The following is a 15,674-nucleotide window of genomic DNA, read 5'->3' on the forward strand; positions in this document are numbered from 1 at the left end:
CAGATGAAGACATTTCAGTACTCTCCTGCTTTACTTGGATTATGAAATACCTGGCAGTTTCTATGACACTGAATTAGAGGTGCCATTTTTTCCTGTTGGATCAAAGGAGGCTCTTTCTCTATAAAAGGTCAAAGTTTAACATGTATACATACTTGCCAGAACATGTGTCAAGATGAATCCAAAGATTTATGTGGGGAGCTGACAAATCTCCCCTTCTTATGCCATCAGTCTGGTGGACCCTGGGGTGTCTGTTGCCTCACCAAGAGAGGCTGACCAGAGTAGGATCTGTTCACTCCAACTTCTTGCATTTGGGCTTACCCTGAGCCCCGGCACCAAGAGGCTCCTGTTGGATGGCCTTTGCATGTTGGTGACACGGTCTGGGGTCAGTGACCAGTCTCCACTGAGGGAGGGATGGCTTTCCTCTAATATGCCTGGATGCCAGCTACATAAAACACTCTGTAGGTCTCACCAAGAGAAAGGGGCTCTAGTTGCATTCTTTTATATGGTTCTTCCACTTTGCCATTTTTATTGCCATGGAATAATAACTTCCAATCTTTCCTGCAGGTTTCCTCTCTTCCACCATCTTCATCAGCCTCCCGTCCATCTATCAGGCCTCACATCACCATGAATGAAGGGGCTCTCTGCACACAAAGGCACAGACAATGCTAGTTTCTGTCTGAGTGAGATTTGGAAGTTGGCACCAAATCTCTCCTTCCAATGACTTCCTTCTTGCTATCACTCATTCTGTTCTCCACTCCTACCCCACCCCCAGCAATCACTCAGATTGCTTACTTTTCTCACCTTGGTGATGTTTATAAAAATCTTATATTTAGGAAAAAAAAGTAGATACTGTTTGCTACCAGAAGATGTCCTAACTTGATAGACAGTCCCAGGTTATCTATAATTTCACAGGCAACCAAATGTGACCATAAGGTGAATACATACATCTCTGATGGGGAAAATGAAAGATCACATCCATAGAGAAGTTTATTTCAGAGAAGTGAAGATGCTGCCTGCTTTGTAATAATGCTTTGTAATAACAGTAATCATAGAAAAGTAATAATAATGGCAACAATCATTTACTGTATTCTTACAATATGTCAAAGTGATTTGTAAACACACAGTCTCATTTATTCTCTAACAACCTTATGAAGAATGTAGTCTCATTTCTTTCATTTTACAACTGAAGAAAGCAGGGACAAGAGATGTTAATAAGCTGGCTCAATATGCAAAAAATATATGGGTAAATAACATTCAAACTCAGGCACGCTGATTTGAGAGACCAACTTCTCAACCACTACTCAGCACTTCCCAGTAAGTATTATAATTATACAGATTGATGGCTGAGATAATTTAGACTTCTTTAGATTAAATGAGTTAAATTAGATTGGCAGATAGTCACTAGAGTCCCTTCCAATTATGAAAGTTATGTTTGTGAAAATCTCTGGCAGCAGAATTTTCTGTTGAGGACCTCAAGACTTTAGTTTTTTTTTTTTTTCTTTTAATGCTTTACAGGAAATCAATTTTAGTAAGGAAAATTAGAAAGCCTCTTTTAAGTAAATATAATAATGTTCATGATAATAAAACAATAGGAACATTCCCTCAAAATTAAAACAATATTTAGCGCATACGTTTATAAATTTCTATTCACTAACCACTGCTGATTTAGCAGAAAAAAATAAGCAGAAAACTTTCAGTCTCTGTTTCCCAAGAAGTTTGGTTCAATCTACCACTGTCATTCTTACAAAGGAGCCATTTCATGTGTATTTTGAATGCCTTGCTTGTTTTCAAATACAATGTAATAATACATTTGTTCCTGAAAGTCTTAAGATTGCTTAAATTGTATAGGGAAAGAAGGCCTATAGCCAGACTTTTGAGAAAAGATAACTGATATTATAGATTACAATAAATAGATTACTACTAAACTATGTTATAAGAAAGAAGAAGAAAGTCACTCAGTAATGTCCGACTCTTTGCAACCCCATGGACTGTAGCCTAGCAGGCTCTTCCATCCATGGGATTTTCCAGGCAAGAGTATTGGAGTGGGGTGCTCCCGCATTGTAGGCAGACGCTTTACCATCTGAGCCACCAGGGAAGTCCACCTAAACTATGTTATAGTAATCTACAAATAGCAATGCATCTCACATAATAGTAAAAAGCATCATACAGTTTATTAGTATGAAGAGAGGAGTTATTTGCTCATTGTCACACTAATGGTTTCTCTCCACCATAATGGTTTTCTCTCAATTACTTGGGACATATCTGAGTGCATAACTGAGCAATGTGCTGGAAACACTGCTCGTGTATCAGATATAGCAAGCTAAATTGAAGATCTGTGATAATAGATGAAGGTTTATTGTCAGAGATATCAAGGAACATTGGAAAAATGTGTGGGATTGGGAATATGGTGAAGGTCAGTTTCCAGTGGTCATGCATGGATGTGAGAGTTGGACTGTGAAGAAAGCTGAGCACCGAAGAATTGATGCTTTTGAACTGTGGTGTTGGAGAAGACTCTTGAGAGTCCCTTGGACTGCAAGGAGATCCAACCAGTCCATTCTGAAGGAGATCAGCCCTGGGATTTCTTTGGAAGGAATGATGCTAAAGCTGAAACTCCAGTACTTTGGCCACCTCATACGAAGAGTTGACTCATTGGAAAAGACTCTGATGCTGGGAGGGACTGGGGGCAGGAGGAGAAGGGGACGACAGAGGATGAGATGGCTGAATGGCATCACTGACTCGATGGACGTTGAGTCTGAGTGAACTCCGGGAGTTGGTAATGGACAGGAAGGCCTGGCGTGCTGCGATTCATGGGGTCGAAAAGAGTTGGACACGACTGAGCGACTGAACTGAACTGAGCCAAACACGGTATGAATAGAGGAAAATCAGACCACAGGGCCTTGTACGCAGTATGTATGTAATAAGTATTCACTGAAAAAAAATATGAATGGTGGATGGATGGCATGATGCATGAATAGAGTAGAAAACCATTGAATATTTCAAATTTCACAATGTTGCCAAGGATTTTATCAGATTATATTCAATTGCTACATTGTACTTTGTAACAATTTATGTTGTACTTCTCCATCCACGAGTGAAAAAAATAAAAGCATAATGGCTTCTAATCACTAGCTGTGAAAAACTAACGACACTCTACTTCTTTCATACTCTGTTTCATATTAATAAGAGGTGTTAAAACATCATGAAAAGTACCAACCTTGAAAGCTGCATTCTGTTTTTCTCATATCACCTGCAAAAAATAAAAAAGACAGGGGGTAAAAAAAGGAAATTTAAGTGAAACCAATTAAGGCAACAGAAGTAAAAAGAGCATTTGTTAAAAAAAAACTTTTAGCATTTTTCCCTTGACAAAGGAGACACATTTAACTGTGAAGAGAGAAACCCTCTGATGAAACTTTTTCTCCCCTAAATCTATTTTTTAAAATATTTTGTGCCTTTCGTATTTTGTTAGTTTGCTTTTTAAAATTTCTTAGGGGCATAGCAATCATGAATGACAATGAGGAAAGATACAGGGAGGATGTTTACTAAAAATGATTAGATATAAGGAAAAATTACATAGGCAGGACTTAATCAACCTATGGAATCCTGCATCATGAGAAGACTGTTTGATAAATTCAGACAAAAGTGCTTTAAGAGGCTATTACAACTTATTCTCGGGTCCTGTGTTTCTACCCTTGAATGCTAATTAGAACACAGGCTCACGCTACCCGTCTCTTCTCACTCCCCCGATAATCTGTTCTCCCTTATGGACCAAGTGGTCATTGTGTTGTTTATAATAACTGTTCTACATTCCTTATGGAAATTGCAATTGTGACACTGAATATTCAAACTGCAAGCCACTTTTCTCAGGGAAATTGTAATTATGATAATGCACTATTTACCCAACTGATGTTCTGTAGTCATTGTTCTCTTTGAGGAATGGGGAGGTGAGGGAAAAACGCTGAAATAAAACATCCTTTTGGGATCTCAGATATGTATTCTGGGAAACCATAATAATAATAGCATTTGTTATGTGGTAGACATGACACAATCAGGCTGCCATGCATATGACATATGGGATATTATGTACAGTTATATGTGAATTACACACATTTCTCATTTACCCTACCTACCAAGCCCATGAGGTAACTAACATTTTTATTAAAATTTTCTAGGGTCCACAAGTATTGAAGAATTTACTTAACATCACAGAGCTAGTAAATCAAGAACATCCCAAAGTTAACACAAAAATTATACTATTTCAAAAAATAAAATTCATGGCCAATCACTGAATCTGATTACGTGAGCTCCTAGGAACATGGGAAGTGGATCTCTACTAACTCATCTCATTTCTCTGACTTATTCCTACTTTGCCAGATCTCTACAACCAGTGCCCCGAACAAAGAGGGGAGGCCTATCATTTCCTCCTTAGGAATTCAGCAGCAGTTGTTTAGGAGTTTTTCAAAATTAATAAGAAGTGATTGAGGAGCTACCATACACAGTACTTTGTAGATATGCTTTTATATCCCATAACTCTTCAGGCAAATATTTTCACTGTGATTTTCTTAATAAGGAAAATGAATCATATCTGAAGTGATTAATTTGCCCAAATTTTCCAAGTTGGTCTCTGTTCTTTTAACTTGGAAAATCAAGTAGTCCACCAAAAAGTAATGAAGATGAAATGGAACCATGGGAATTAAGGGCAAACAAAACAGGAAATTAAAAAAGAAAGAATAATAAGTACATAAATTAGTGAGATGTTAGTAGACCACATTCTAGCCACTGGCTTACCACCATCTTATGCAGCTTAAACAATTCGGGGATCTAGTCTTGGTCTTCTGTTAGCTTCTGATTCCTGTTTCTGATCCTTGCCCAAGAAGTTCCATTTTCCTCTTATATTTCTTTTTTAGGTCTTAGAATAACCTTCCCTTTGCTGTCTTGGTGGAAGCCATCTATTTGATTCAGGCCACACAATATATATTTCTATTTCCCCACAGCCTCATAAAGGCTGATGAGCTGCCTACCTTGGCAGTAACAGGGATCTGTGCTGAGCTTCAATTTCAGCACCATCCATAGGGAGACCAACCAGCCACGTGATAGAAAGCTGATTATGACATTGGATTCCTGCCACCTTAAGAACAGTGATTCATTTTGACCTGAACTAAAACCAGTTCTAAATAAGGGTTTGCTTATCTGCCCGCAGAGCCTTATTCATCACTGTTATCCAAGTGCCTATAGAGTACCTGATTCATCAGTATACAACATGGCATAATATTACCTCTCACCAATGGAAATACAGTGGAAGTCAGCAGTGTATATATAATCATGGGATCCACCTATCCTGATACATACGGCATGAGCTAGAAACTGCTGGCATGACAGACATATGGAATAGCCTTCTGGAGGGGCAGCTGTGGCACCAGCTTGGAAATGATGTCCTGTGATGATGGGTGCCATGTAAAGGATGTGGGAAACACACTAACCCATGACCATTCTTTGGTATTTCATCTCCAATAGATAGGGCTTCCCAGATGATGCAGTGGTAAAGAATCTACCTGCCAATGTGGGAGATGTAGAAGACCAATCCCTGCATCAGGGAGATGCCCTGGAATGGGGAGTGGCAACCACTCCAGTACTCTTGTCTGGAAAATTTCATGGACAGAGGAACCTAGCAGACTATAGTCATGGGTTCCAAAAAAGTTGGACATGACTGAGCATGCTCGCATGCACACACTCCAGTAGACAGATTACATGGGTCTAGGAAACCAGGGGAGGAAGTAGAAGTAGTCAAAACTGACATCACTCCCAGTGGCCTAAATGGGGAATCTGTGCTTTCTAACCCACAAATTTAGGCTCTCTGCATCTAGAGATCCTGGTTTTCAGAGGGAGTATGCTTCACGAGGGCCTTTCCTCATAGCTCAGTCAGTACAGGGTCTGCCCGCAATGCAGAAGACCCGGGTTTGTTTCCTGGGTTGGGAAGATCCCCTGGAGAAGGAAATGACAACCCATTCCAGTATTCTTTCCTGGAGTATGCCATGGACAGAGAAGCCTGGCGGGCTGCAGCGTATGGGGCTGCAAGAGTCGGACATGAACGAGTGACTAAGCACACGCACACACTTCATGAGAGGACACGGGAGGAATCTCACTGAACTTTAGGATATACCTCATATCCAAGTACTTTGGGTTCCTTGTGCTAGGAGACTAGCACAAAGAGAGGAGTCATACTATTAGGGATAAGTGATCAGCATCAGGAAGAGGGGCTACTGTCAGATAACAAGGGCAGGGAAGAATTTGTAGTCTTCAGGTGATTCAATGGGAATTTCTTGGTATTTCCTTGTTTTTGATAATAAATGGACAAGTGCAGCAGCCATGGCCTAAGAAGGGACTTGTGAGGAGGGGTTCAGACCCCTCAGTAATGGCCTGTTCCACCCCCAAGGTAAGCCATATGGATCAGTAGAAGTGCTGGGTAAGGATACCCTAGGACAGTTAGTAGAAGAGAGAAAAGAATAAAGGGAGAGTAGTTTTCAGCTGTGTCCTTGAAACTAGCTGCACTGGCACGGGCTGGAGTTCTAACCTTCCTCTTAGGGGCTTTGCCAGGAAAGGAGACTTACCAGAATGCTGAAAGGGCTGTTCCAAGATATGATAAATGTAATACATGAAGCATGAAGAGCCAAGAGTCACAGGAATGCACATGGTAGATGCTGCAGGACAGAATCCAGATCTCCCTCAGGACAAGGCACTCATCCCCCAGCTGCCGGAAGTACTGGTTCCTGGTGGCTCACAGTGACTCTTTCTCTGGGGATTTTCCTCATTCCACCAAAGGGAAGTGCTTGACCCAAGATCATTCACCTTCCCACAGGCAGCTCACTTCTAATGACTGATCCTTATACAGATACAAGGGCTTCCCTGGTGGCTCATATGGTAAAGAATCTGCCTGCAATGCAAGAGACCTGGGTTTGATTACTGGGTTGGGAAGATCCCCTGGAGAAGGGAATGGCAACTCACATCAGTATTCTTGCCTGGATAATGCCATGGACAGAGGAGCCTGGTGGGCTACAGTCCATGGGGTTGCAAAGTGCCCTGCTAAGTGCTTTGACTGAGAGACTAATGCTTTCACTTTCTTTCACTCATATGGGTAGAAAGGCCAGGCCCCTCTTTGGCCTTCTGGGACACCTATAATTAAACACAAATACACTCTTCAACAAACTTCCTACATCAAAACCTCCACCTCAGAGTCTGTTTCTTTGGAAAACTGACCTAAAGCAAGAATACAAACTCAGAATACATGGAACTGAGAATTGAACACAGATATGACTGGATCTAAAGTCCATATCCTATTCATTTGATCTTCCCATCTTCCACAGAGAACAGTTTAATCTAATTTTCAACATATTTTTATCTAGGCAGTAAACACAGTTAATAATGATACGTTTAAACCTGTAAATTAGAAAGCATTCTTCAGTGTTACCCAACGACTACAATTATACTGCTGTAGGAATATTAATCTAATCTATTTATGTCTCTTAAATTCCAGACTGAGAAAAATTAGTAGATACAGAAATCTCTATCTGTATATCTACATTTATGAATTTATAACATTATACTAAAATGTATATGCACATATGTGTATATATCTGTGCATATATAGGGTTTCCCTGGTGGCTCAGATGGTACATCTGCCCCCAATGCCGGGGACCCAGGTTCAATCCCTGGGTTGGGAAGAACCCCTGGAGAAGGAAATGGCAACCCACTCCAGTCCTCTTGTCTAGAAAACCTACAAAATTTAATTCAAGACTAATTTCAAAGATAATTTGAGAAAAATTCCTAATTATGCTAGTCTATTTTTGAAGAACAGTATTCTTTTAGTCATGCCATTTTCTAGGGGAAAAAAAAAAAAAATTCCCAAACTGCTCTGTTTTGGAAAACTTAAAAGATTAGTTACAGAACAAAGGCTTAAATTTTCTACCATAAATGTAAGGATTTTATCAGGCATGAAATGTAGTCTGAACAATTTATGGTCCGGTAAAATATTACTTCAGGCAGGCTTTACAATCGGAACACAGAATCCTGTTACCTAATTCTGTGTAATTTTGAGAGACTGCAGTTAGGATTTTACAACCAGCGAACAGTTCAACTCAGCAGTCATCATCTTTCTGTAATCTCTTGTCTGGAATTATATTGCTTTAAGCTGTTTCTAAAGAAATTCCAGATCATTAATTCCTTTATTTCATTTGCCCACTCTTAACTCTGGGTGACATTATCGTACTCTTCTATTTAAACATACGTGGTATTCTTGGTTTACTCATGTGATTCCATAGAAATGCTGCACTAAGGGCTTAGCATGATAAATAAACACAAGACAAAATCTGATAAACTGAGATAAGAACAAAACTTGCCACAGTGAGGCAGAAAATAGTTGTTATCCATTGAGGAAGAGCCTACCAGTTGCTGGTGCCTGGCACTGTAACCAGCAACGTGGTAAATACTTGATAAATATCTTGGTGTGATTAACTGAATATGTATATGGGAAGATAAAATAAAAGGGAGAGAACGGATGGGACAAAGATCACAAGTGACTGAGTGATGAAATAAAGGTAACACAATGCATTTGGTGAGAATCATTATCTAGTGGTAAAGAACCCGCCTGCCAATGCGAAGACTAAGAGACCAGGGTTCAGTTCCTGGGTTGGGAAGATCCCCTGGAGGAGGGAATGGCAGCCCATTCCAGTATTCTTGCCTGGACAGTCCCATAGACAGGGGAGCCTGGAAGGCTATGGTCCATAGGGTTGCAAAGAGTTGGACACAACCTAAGTGACTTAGCAAATGAGATTATAGATACTATTTATAAACTAGTCTTTCATATCAGTCTTTCAAAATAAAATAAGAAAGCCATATAGTAAAACTATGAGACTCTCTATTCAGTCTCCACTCCTCTCTACCACCAAACACTACATAATATAGAATGGTTTAGAATTTAGAAGTCTCCAACCGTTTTGGCCACAGGGGACAATTTCATGGAAGACAATTTTTCCACGGACCAGAGAGGTGGGGATGGTTTTGGAATGATTCCACTGCATTACATTTATTGTGAACTTTATTTCTATTATTACTACACTTCAGATCATCAGACATGGGATCTGAGAGGTGGAGAACCCATAGTTTAGATAAGAGTATAGAGCTGCACTATGAGAGTTCTGAACTAGCTACAGCATAAGTTCTCCCCCACAAATGCCATGGCAAGTTTTACTATTACATCTGTCCCATATAGAGTAAGGTAGGGAATGAGCTTGAATTGCCTTTCAGTAGTCATATCAATATGGAGTACTGCTTTTTGTTTTGAAAAATCCACAAACAAATGGGACATAATATAGGAGAAAGGCTAAGTTCGTAAAGAAAATCAAAATAACATTAATACAAGAAATCACTGAAAGAATTGAACGTGAGCACAGGAAGCATGTGAGCTGTTTTGGAACATCAGAGAAAACATTATAAAATTTTCCCTAGAGATATTTGAAGTAACTAAGGAAGAATACTAAAAACTGTTTAGAGATGGTTTGTGCCTTAAGACAAAAGTTGGTGAATTACAGACTGCCAAATCTTGCCACCAATTCTATGCTCTTTATTTAGAGACATTAAAAACACATTGTTTTTGTCTGCTTTACTGCTACAGTAGCAGATGCGAGGAGTTGTGACAGAGATCATACACCCAACAAAGCCAAATTCATTTACGTGACCACTTACAGGAAATGTTTGCTGGCACCTGCCTCAAGAAAGAGTCACTCATTCATTTATTCATTCATTTAGCAAAGATATTTCAAGAAAATATACTGTTTCTAAAATGGATCAGACCCTGACAATACACAGGTAAGACACAGTTTTAGCCCTGTACTAATGTCCCTGCCACCAGACATAAATTATGTGACCATCAACAAAGCATATTTTGGAGAGGAGCAGATTACAAAATCTATGATTGACCTCAGTGCCTTCAAAGGTTTCTTTCAACTGTGAAATTCTTTAAAAGGGGAATTGTCATGGAGGAAAAAGTCTTAAAAAGCAGGTAAATGAAAACAGATGAAGAAATAGGGAGCTTGGGGTTCCTTCAGTTACTGGGGAAGAGTCAAGGTAAATGATCAGAGAATAAAGACCAGTAAAGTTATATCAGTATATGGGGTAGAGTGAGTATAGGGGACATATGTCTGGATAGACCAAAACACTGTATGTGAAAGATATTCTTTGTCAGGCTTAACAATTTTTCAGCTTATTTCAGACAACAGGAAGCTATAAAGTATTTTTGAAAAGGGGTAGTATAAAGAAAGTGAAACTCTGGGGAGATCAATTTGACATAGATATGTAGCATGGATTGGAGATGAAATACAGAACAGTCGCAGTACAGGCTTAAAATAAGCACAAAATACTAAAACCTGGATGGGAAGAAAGAAGCAGGAATGCATGTGTATTTCATATGTATAGAGCATGTTGGGTCCACAGCAACTCAGGCTCATTAGGAAAAAAAAATAAGAGCAGGAGCTGGGTGTGACTAGGGTTCTGCCCCTGGACGTGTATTATTTCTTCCCAGAGCCAGAAAAGTCCACTGTCCATGGCCCAAAGGAACATGGTAAACTCTACTGTGCTTGGAGTCAATATTCAAGAAAGTCCAGCATGATGGGTAGAAAATAATGCCGTTCAGAACAGGATCCCTGACAGTGATGATGACTAATAGAAAGTGTTTGGACTTTCAGAGAGGAAGCCATCATCTTTTCCAGGGCCCTAGTTAATGAACCAGAGAAGGCAATGGCACGCCACTCCACTACTCTTGCCTAGCATGGACAGAGGAGCCTGGTAGGCTGCAGTCCATGGGGTTGCGAAGAGTCAGACACGACTGAGCGACTTCACTTTCATTTTTCACTTTCATGCATTGGAGAAGGAAATGGCAATTCACTCCAGTGTTCTTGCCTGGAGAATCCCAGGGATGGGGGAGCCTGATGGGCTGCCGTCTATGGGGTTGCACAGAGTTGGACATGACTGAAGCGACTTAGCAGTTAATGAACAACTGAGAAGTGGATTGTATCAAGCCTGAAAACAAAACACAGAGCAAACAAACAAACAAAACAGTCCCCTACTCACCTAGAGCCAGACATCCTGGAATGTGAAGTCAAGTGGGCCTTAGAAAGCATCACTATGAACAAAGCTAGTGGAGGGGATGGAATTCCAGTGGAGCTATTTCAAATCCTGGAAGATGATGCTGTGAAAGTGCTGCACTCAATATGCCAGCAAATCTGGAAAACTCAGGAGTGGCCACAGGACTGGAAAAGGTCAGTTTTCATTCCAATCCCAAAGAAAGGCAATGCCAAGAATGCTCAAACTACCGCACAATTGCACTCATCTCACACGATAGTAAAGTAATGCTCAAAATTCTCCAAGCCAGGTTTCAGCAATACATGAACCATGAACTCCCAGATGTTCAAGCTGGTTTTAGAAAAGGCAGAGGAACCAGAGATCAAATTGCCAACATCTGCTGGATCATGGAAAAAGCAAGACAGTTCCAGAAAAACATCCATTTCTGCTTTATTGACTATGGCAAAGCCTTTGACTGTGTGGATCACAATAAACTGTGGAAAATTCTCCAAGAGATGGGAATACCAGAGCACCTGACCTGCTTCTTGAGAAACCTATATGCAGGTCAGGAAGCAACAATTAGAACTGGACATGGAACAACAGACTGGTTCCAAACAGGAAAAGGAGTACATCAAGGCTGTATATTGTCACCCTGTTTAATTAACTTATATGCAGAGTACATCATGAGAAATGCTGGGCTGGATGAAGCACAAGCTGGAATCAAGATTGCCGGGAGAAATATCAATAACCTCAGATATGCAGATGAGACCGCCCTTATGGCAGAAAGTGAAGAGGAGCTAAAAACCCTCTTGATGAAAGTGAAAGAGGAGAGTGAAAAGGTTGGCTTAAAGCTCAACATTCATAAAACTAGGATCATGGCATCTGGTCCCATCACTTCATGGCAAATAGATGGGGAAACAGTGGAAACAGTGTCAGACTTTATTTTTTGGGGCTTCAAAATCACTGCAGATGGTGATTGCAGACATGAAATTAAAATGCACTTACTCCTTGGAAGGAAAGTTATGACCAACTTAGACAGCATATTCAAAAGCAGAGACATTACTTTGCCAACAAAGTTCTGTCTAGTCAAGGCTATGGTTTTTCCAGTGGTCATGTATGCATGTGAAAGTTGGACTGTGAAGAAAGCTGAGCACCGAAGAATTGATGCTTTTGAACTGTGGTGTTGGAGAAGACTCTTGAGAGTCCCTTGGACTCCAAGGAGATCCAACCAGTCCATTCTAAAGGAGATCAGTCCTGGGTGTTCTTTGGAAGGACTGATGCTGAGGCTGAAACTCCAATACTTTGGCCACCTCATGTGAAGAGTTGACTCATTGGAAAAGACTCTGATGCTGGGAGGGGTTGGGGGCAGGAGGAGAAGGGGATGACAGAGGATGAGATGGCTGGATGGCATCACTGACTTGATGGAAAGGAGTTTGGGTGAACTCCGGGAGTTGGTGATGGACAGGGAGGCCTGGCGTGCTGTGATTCATGGGGTCGCAAAGAGTTGGACATGACTGAGCGACTGAACTGAACTGAAAACCCAAAAAACAAAAACTCCAAGCAAAAAAAAAGAAAAGCTGGAAATTCGACTGTAGAGTTTTAATTAACATGATAGAAAAAGGGAAAAGATGTGTCTCTGGATATTTGTGTGCCAAGGGCAGTGAGAATAATTCCAGGCTCCACTGGTTGGTGAGTTTGAGGCTGTTGATATGATATATAATGTAGAGCTGTGTGTGGCTTTGCATATAGGTAGCAAATCTCAGGAAATATAAGCACTTCTCAGGGAATAATTATAACTGCCCTTTTCAATTTGGACTTGACATGTATATTGAATATACAAGACCATACTTAATGTCTAAATGATTATCATCAAGAAGGGAAAAAAAAAAAAGGCAATGATCTTTTCAAAGAAGGTCAGATACTTTAAGGTCCTCATTAGTTTTAGACTATAACCATGACTTTAAAAGAAAATCTTTACCTTCCGCCCAGAGTCCACTCAGTTGTATCTGATTAAAAGTGTTTAGTGTAGAGAAAGTTGACCCTGTACTGACAACTGAGGAAATCATTTAGATGGCCATTTATATTGCATTTCTAACCTAACCATCCTATTGTACTGAGAAGAAGCCCACAACTGCCAGTTTGGGGAAGACTATTGACCACATCACTAGAATGTTGCCTTGTGGATCAACAGACTCAGAACATCATTCAAATTTTGTATCTTAAGTGTTTTTTTTTTTTTTTTCCTGTTTACATATCCAAAAATGTATACATACTTTTAATGCACATAGTGATCATGTATTGAGTAGGTCACAGTAAAAACAGCAGAATCTTTGGGGTCAGACACACCTAGGTTGGATTCCAGCATCAATACATATTTACAGGGAAATACTGGGCAAGTTCCATAACTTCTCTGAACCTCAGTTTCCTTATCTATAAAATGGCAATAATTAAAAGATACTTGTCCCCTGGAAGAAAAGCTATGACAAACCAAGACAGCATATTAAAAAGCAGAGACATCACTTTGCCAACAAAGGTCCGTATAGTCAAAGCTATGGTTTTTTTTCCAATAGTCACATGAGGATGTGAGAGTCGGACCTTAAAGAAGACTGAGAATTGAAGAATTGATGCTTTCAAATTGTGGTGTTGGAGAAGACTCTTGAGACTCCCTTGTACAGCAAGGAGATCAAATAAGTCAATCCTTAAGGAAATGAGTCCTGAATATTCACTGGAAGGACTGATGCTGAAGCTGAAGCTCCAATACTCTGGTCACCTAATGCAAAGGGCTGACTCATTGGAAAAGACCCTGATACTGGGCAAGATTGAAGGCAGGAGGAGAAGGGGACAATAGAGGATGATATGGTTGGATGGCATCATCGACTCAATGCACATGAGTTTGAGCAAACTCTGGGAGATGGTGAAAGACAAGGAAGCCTGGTGTGCTGAAGTCCATGGGGTCACCAAGAGTCGGAGAGGACTGAGTGATTTACCTACCTCAAGATTTGTTTTGAGAAATAGTGAGATGTTATACAGATAGTGGGCTTCCCTGGTGGCTCAATCGGTAAAGAATCCACCTGCAGTACAAGAGACCTCGGTTTGATCCCTGGGTTGGCTCGATCCCCTGGAGAAGAGGATGGCAACTCACTCCAGTATTCTTGCCTGGAGAAGCCTCTAGGACAGAGGAGCCTGGTGGGCTGCAGTTCATGGGGTAGCAAGAGCTGGACACGACTGAGACACTAAGCAGAGCACACTGATAGTGCCCAGCATTTATTAGACATAAAGTAAGTATTAGCTCCTTTTCTTCTTTGATAATATTACTGAAGTATTAAACTATCAGTTGATTTTATTTGTCATCTGTCTCATTCAAAATATAAAAATATTATTAGAATATCTCAAATGTCTAGAGTCCAGATATTCTCACATGAAATGATTCACATGCAAAGATTCACATGAAAAACTCTTTATATATGTCTCTGTAAAACAATCACATCAATAAATTATATATTAAATGAGTTTAGCCAACTACCTAGAACACACAGCAGACCATTAATAGGTGTTCATTTATATTAAGGACACAAATAATATCCATAGAGAGAGTTAGTTGAAAGCCAAGTAAACACATTTAATATGTCCTTTGCTGTACATCAGCAGTATTCAGAGCAAAGCCCTGAATCTCACAGGGCTCATTCATGTGCGATCTCTGGCTCCTCAATGGCTGGAAACCTCATATAGGAATATTATAATTAAGTTCTGCAAGCCACGTGCACATTTCAATGGAAAGCACTAAAGCAGTGGCTAATAACACTCGCTCTGCTTTGAGACAGCCTCCTCATGCTCGTCAACTTACTGTGTGATCTTTGACAAATTATTTAATTCCTATGCTTGTGTTCTTGATCTGTAAAATGGGAGTGGTAATAAAAGAGCATCTATCTCACTGGACTCCAGTAAGGATTAAATGATGAACAGCAATTAATGTGTTTGATACTTTGGAATCACCAAATAAATACTATCATAGTTTCTATCATACTTTTTTTTCCCCAAACAAGGTTTGTGGAGATTTATATCATACATAACAATTAGAAGAAAGACAAAAAAAAAAAAAAAAAAAAGGGAATCCTGTGGTAAAAGGTCATAGGTGTAGAGGCAGGGTTTTCTACCCTTCCTCAAGCCCAATTTAGAACCATTCCTGGTTAAAAATCTTAATTTGCACCTGCCTGGTGGCTTAGATGGTACAGAATCTGCCTGCAGTGCGGGAGACTAAGGTTCAGACTCTGGGATGGGAAGATCCCCTGGAGGAGGAAATGGCTACCAACTCCAGTATTCTTGCCTAGAGAACTCCATGGACAGAGGAGCCTGGTGGGATGCAGTCCATGGGGTCGCAAAGAGTCAGACATGACTGAGCGACTAAGACTGTCGCACACACACGTGCCCTGTAAGATGAAGACTTACATGAAGACACTTAAGTGTGCGCTTCAGGCCGTTGGTGGGGTGGCCTCTGTCCATCTTACAGGAAGTACTCAGCCTTTAAGCTGAAGTACTATAGGCCTTCAGGCTTTTCTGTGCATTAG

General features: G+C 40.3%; 1 protein-coding gene across 5 annotated transcripts in view; it reads right to left on the reverse strand.

Moving 5' to 3' along the window:
* LINGO2 (leucine rich repeat and Ig domain containing 2) overlaps nt 1-15,674 on the reverse strand; it is a 1,449,181-nt gene that overhangs the window by 464,726 nt on the left and 968,781 nt on the right. For all 5 annotated transcript variants that reach the window (XM_070375980.1, XM_070375982.1, XM_070375978.1 and 2 more), the window contains one exon: nt 3,215-3,247. The gene's annotated coding sequence lies outside the window, so the exon portion shown is untranslated. The remainder of the gene's footprint in view (nt 1-3,214; nt 3,248-15,674) is intronic.

This window comes from Bos mutus, chromosome 8 (assembly GCF_027580195.1).
Source record: "Bos mutus isolate GX-2022 chromosome 8, NWIPB_WYAK_1.1, whole genome shotgun sequence".
Classification (NCBI taxonomy): Eukaryota; Metazoa; Chordata; class Mammalia; order Artiodactyla; family Bovidae; genus Bos; species Bos mutus.